Consider the following 5999-nt stretch of genomic DNA (forward strand, 5'->3'; position numbering starts at 1 on the left):
GAGCCCTCATTATCATCCCTGCTAACTACCGGAAGCAGATTAAGTCGTTCCACAACCGATATCCGGCCCATGTTAACTCTGATGTGCCCAGCAGTTGGAGGAGGATCGCCAGAAGCTTCTGGAAGATTTCAAGGACGTCTTGGTGGACCTGACCCTTTCAGATAAGGTCGAAAACCTCAATTTCTTGTGAAGATCTTCACTATAACGTTGAACGAACATACTGAATGTTGCACACATGTGATGCGGACAAAATGAAAAAAGAAAAAGACAAAAATTATGTCTGGTGTGGGTCTCGAACCCACGACCTTGAGTGTGTAAGACTCACGCTCTACCACTGAGCTAACCAGACAATAGAAAATACGTCTGTTTCTTCAATATGAATTAATGAAAATCTTTGCGAGGCAGCGTTAAGAAAAGAGAGATGTCTTTGACGAAATTTACTTGTTTGGCTCCTTCTTCTGTTCCTCATTATCGAAAGTAAACATACTGAAAGATATATATATATATATATATATATATATATATATATATATATATATATATATATATATTGAAAAGGATCACAACTTTGCACGTGATCAAGTATATTTTTATGAGTCCACGGGGAAAATAAACACGATAAGTTCCCAAGTGCACTTTCGTGTAAAACTCACATCATCAGGGGAGACACAAGAGAGAAATATAACAGTCAGTTGATATACAACGAAGAGACGTAGCTAGGACGCCATATGGTAAACAAGTGATCGTCCAAGACAGACAACAAGCGTATCATAAACTTATTATGTGGACAAGAAGGTGAATTGTTTACAAATTTTATCAACATTAAAGTTATCCAATTTGTATAGACCATCACTAATATTAAGATTATAATTCTTTGTGTATTCAGAAATAGAAGATTCAATTATATTTCTCGTGGTACTGGAGTTAGAGTTAATAACTGAGATGGCATTATTAACTCTAATTCCAGTACCACGAGAAATATCATTGAATCTTCTATTATTAAATACACAAAGAATTATAAACCTTGAGGAAGCAACATGGCGGTCAAAAATAAGCTGCAGGAATGAAGTTTATGAATGGAATATCAGTGAGACGATCCAAATGACGAATGAATGAGAGCGTAGTCAACATACAATATAAAAGGACATATTATGAATGGCAGCCAGGCAAGTAACGGCCCAACTGAATGGAAGGATTTAAAAGTTCGCGTTATATGACGAATTTTGATAGATTATCCAAATTTCCATTCCAGTTATGAAACTTGATGGTTGTGTTCAGTTCTAGAGACAAAGTTTAAAGGTTTGTGTTTCAGAGATGAACCACAAAGGATATCGTTAAATTAACTGACATTAGAATTTGTCAATTAAGTGAATCATTTTGTACAATAGCTGTAATTTGACAGAGTTAAAAGTTTGCAATTTCATTACAATTCTAATTTAAAAGTTTGAGATTCAATGATGGTTTGCACAAGCTTAACGTACATTTAAGTTTTGTGTTTATATGACGTATCTTAAAGGACTCTGGTAAAATAACGCATCTGGAAGGTTTACGTTCAAATGACGGCGTTTAAATGTTTATTGATGAATGGTAGATTTAAATGGATAGATTTTAAGTTCGCGTTTTCATGAACGACCTTAAACCTTGTGGTTGAATGTCACAGTTTAAAGGTTGGTTGAAGTTAATTCATGAGTGCAGTTAACTTTAGTACTAATAGTGGAGATATGATGACATTGTCGAATGCAAACGTTGCTACCTTAGTTATCTAAAGTGAATATATAGTGGCATTGTTACTCCAGTTCAATTCGTATATGACGAATATAGTCGTGTAATTAGTTCATTTACAGCGAAGATACAGTCTTGCAGTTATTATAATTCATTTGTAGTGTAGACAGAGTCATGCATTCACTTATTGAAGATGTAATCATGCAGACATTCGAATTCAGTTATAGTGAAGAAAGAGTCTCGCATGTAGTTATATTGAACATATAGTCATTCACTTTAGTTCATTCGTATAGGAGATAGAGTCATACAGTTATTTTTTTTTCATTTACTGTGAAGATTCAGTCATGCAACTGTTCTGTTGCAGTTATAGTGAAGATGTGGTCATGCATGTAGTTATGTTGAAAATACAGTCATACATGTAGTTATATTAAATATACTGTCATCGCTTTGGTTTATTTGTAATGGCGATACAGTATAGCAGTTATGTTTCAGTTAAAGTAACGGTATAGTCACGCAGTTATTCTATATCAGTTACAGTGAAGATGAAGTTATGCAGTTCTTCTTTTTCAGTTATAGTTAAGATATAGTCATGCAGTTTCTCTGTCTCGGATGTAGTGAAGATAGAGCTTTGAAGAATGTGAAAAAATAGAAGTTATCACGGAGATCACACATGGGCATATTTAAAACAATACTACTTTTAACAATGTTATATGGTTGCGAGGCAAAGAAGGAACAGAGAAGGGGGCCAGGTGAGGATATTCCCTCTAAGGCCCAGTCCTCTGTTCTTAACGCTACCTCGCTAATGCGGGAAATGGCGAATAGTACGAAAAAAAAAAGATATATATATATATATATATATATATATATATATATATATATATATATATATATATATATATATATATATATATATATATATAAAATTATGTGTGTGTGTGTGCTTGTGTGCGTGTGTTTGTGTGTGTGTTTGTGTGTGTGTGTGTGTGTGTGTGTGTGTGTGTGTGTGTGTGTGTGTGTGTGTGTGTACGGATAAACTCTAATGCTGGCCAGGGTGTACTGGTGATGCGTTTGACCTAAAATGTAAGTTCAGGCCCGTAGGTCGACCCAGCACTTAGCTTGAATCCTTTTGTGTTCACTATAATCTTCTTTACTACATCTCCTCTCCTTAATCCCTTTATCTTCACTATGCAAGGCTTATTATAATCTTCACTACAACCTCATCTTCATATGACCTTATCTTGACTAAGCTGGTCTCAAGGAAGGCTTTAGATTTTACCCGCTCACACAAACAACGTACTTACACGGGGCCCCACGAGTGTAAAACTCCCTCCTAATACAGTGCAAATACATGATTACACACACCTACACACCACCACCACCACTAACAATACACAGAGAAATAGCCTTTTAGGTTGGCTTTGGATCCGCCCTTGAACGTAGTTTGGAGGATTTGGGGGATCAGGTCAATCAGGTTAAGTTCACTACAACCTCATATTCCCTAACGTGTATCTTCACTACTAGCTTAATTTCACTTAACTATACCTTCACTATACCCTCTTCTTCACTACATCGTTATTTCTACCATACCATCATCATTGCACTCCCTGATGTTCACTAAAAGCAGTTCTCATCTTCATTACATAATCATTTTGAATAAACTTTACTCTTTAATAACCCTTATCTCTACTACATTCGTATCTTCACTACATTCTTTTCTTCGCTACAACCTATCTTGACAATATCCTTATCATCACTATACTCTTCTTCACTACACTCTCACCTTAACATCATCCTTCTGTTTACCAAACTTAGTTCAAAGTCTGACTTGAACGTAGCTTTGGAAAGTTTGTGTTCCTCATTGTGTTACCTCCTTATTATCATTGTAAAGGCAATTATCACCACTCCCTAACTAAACCCTCATCGTCACTACACTCTCATCATTATCATTACTTCTTGATGTTCAATACAAAATCTCAACATATACATTTATCTTCACTACAGAATAATTTTCATTGCACCTTAATCTTCATTACTCCTTGTTTCAGCTACATACGTATCTTCCATTCATTCTTATATCTTATATTAGTTACATCTTTACAATATCTTTATATCTTCTCTGTTCCGTCCTTTGAAAAATTGAAAATGAGAGTAAAGGATTTCCGGCTTTCTGCTCCCTCCCCTTTTAGTCGCCTTGTACGACACGCAGGGAATACGAGGCAAGTATACTTTCTTCCCTATCCCCAGGGATAACAGCATCTGGTGTTCCCAGACGGTCACCCATCCAAGTACTAACCAGACCCAACGTTGCTTAACTTCCCTGATCGGACGATATATATATATATATATATATATATATATATATATATATATATATATATATATATATATATATATATATATATATATATATATATATATATATATATATCTATACAAGACTGAAAACAATGAATTTCCCAAATAAAAAATGGAGGCGCCGGGGTTTGAACCCGGGACCTCTCGCATGCCAAGCGAGCGCTCTACCACTGAGCTACGCCCCCAAGAACATATTTTGTGACATAGTATTATATGAAGCACTGAGATTACCACGGCAAAATAGTGTTTGACCGACCGTTGCCGACTAGCCGGCAAAATAACCACAGGGTAAATCTCCATGTTGCTGTCGTGTTTTCCTCTCAATTTTCAACGAAGAAATGAGTTTCACTTTTTTATTGTCGTTGCAATAGACTGGAACTATGCAATAAACTGGAACTAAGCAATAGACTGGAACTAAGCAATAGACTGGAACTAAGCAATAGACTGGAACTAAGCAATAGACTGGAACTAAGATGACCTGGTATGAGGTCAGAGCCCTCATTATCATCCCTGCTAACTACCGGAAGCAGATTAAGTCGTTCCACAAACGATGTCCGGCCCATGTTAACTCTGATGTGCCCAGCAGTTGGAGGAGGATCGCCAGAAGCTTCTGGAAGATTTCAAGGACGTCTTGGTGGACCTGACCCTTTCAGATAAGGTCGAAAACCCCAATTTATTGTGAAGATCTTCACTATAACGTTGGACGAACGTACTGAATGTTGCGCACATGTGATGCGGACAAAATGAAAAAAGATAAAGACAAAAATTATGTCTGGTGTGGGTCTCGAACCCACGACCTTGAGTGTGTAAGACTCACGCTCTACCACTGAGCTAACCAGACAATAGAAAATTCGTCTGTTTCTTCAGTATGAATTAATGAAAATCCTTGCGAGGCAGCGTTAAGAAAAGAGAGAAGTCTTTGACGAAATTTACTTGTTTGGCTCCTTCTTCTGTTCCTCATTATCGAAAGTAAACATACTGAAGGATATATATATATATATATATATATATATATATATATATATATATATTGAAAAGGATCACAACTTTGCACGTGATCAAGTATATTTTTATGAGTCCACGGGGAAAATAAACACGATAAGTTCCCAAGTGCACTTTCGTGTAAAACTCACATCATCAGGGGAGACACAAGAGAGAAATATAACAGTCAGTTGATATACAACGAAGAGACGTAGCTAGGACGCCATATGGTAAACATGTGATTGTCCAAGACAGACAACAAGCGTATCATAAACTTATTATGTGGACAAGAAGGTGAATTGTTTACAAATTTTATCAACATTAAAGTTATCCAATTTGTATAGACCATCACTAATATTAAGATTATAATTCTTTGTGTATTCAGAAATAGAAGATTCAATGATATTTCTCGTGGTACTGGAGTTAGAGTTAATAACTGAGATGGCATTATTAACTCTAATTCCAGTACCACGAGAAATATCATTGAATCTTCTATTATTAAATACACAAAGAATTATAAACCTTGAGGAAGCAACATGGCGGTCAAAAATAAGCTGCAGGAATGAAGTTTATGAATGGAATATCAGTGAGACGATCCAAATGACGAATGAATGAGAGCGTAGTCAACATACAATATAAAAGGACATATTATGAATGGCAGCCAGGCAAGTAACGGCCCAACTGAATGGAAGGATTTAAAAGTTCGCGTTATATGACGAATTTTGATAGATTATCCAAATTTCCATTCCAGTTATGAAACTTAATGGTTGTGTTCAGTTCTAGAGACAAAGTTTAAAGGTTTGTGTTTCAGAGATGAACCACAAAGGATATCGTTAAATTAACTGACATTAAAATTTGTCAATTAAGTGAATCATTTTGTACAATAGCTGTAATTTGACAGAGTTAAAAGTTCGCAGTTTCATTACAATTCTAATTTAAAA

The 5999-nt window shown here is 35.7% G+C and overlaps 3 non-coding genes across 3 annotated transcripts; all 3 read right to left on the reverse strand.

The window, feature by feature from the left end:
- Positions 1–277: 277 nt before the first annotated feature.
- On the reverse strand, positions 278–349 carry TRNAV-UAC (transfer RNA valine (anticodon UAC)). The gene has a single exon. It is a non-coding gene; the product is annotated as a tRNA-Val (tRNA).
- A 3841-nt stretch (positions 350–4190) lies between these two features.
- TRNAA-GGC (transfer RNA alanine (anticodon GGC)) lies at positions 4191–4262 on the reverse strand. Its single transcript has one exon. It is a non-coding gene; the product is annotated as a tRNA-Ala (tRNA).
- Positions 4263–4846: 584 nt separating this feature from the next.
- Positions 4847–4918, reverse strand: TRNAV-UAC (transfer RNA valine (anticodon UAC)). The gene has a single exon. It is a non-coding gene; the product is annotated as a tRNA-Val (tRNA).
- Between the last annotated feature and the right edge of the window lie 1081 nt (positions 4919–5999).

The sequence above is a fragment of the Panulirus ornatus genome, chromosome 43, assembly GCF_036320965.1.
Source record: "Panulirus ornatus isolate Po-2019 chromosome 43, ASM3632096v1, whole genome shotgun sequence".
In the NCBI taxonomy this organism is placed as follows: Eukaryota; Metazoa; Arthropoda; class Malacostraca; order Decapoda; family Palinuridae; genus Panulirus; species Panulirus ornatus.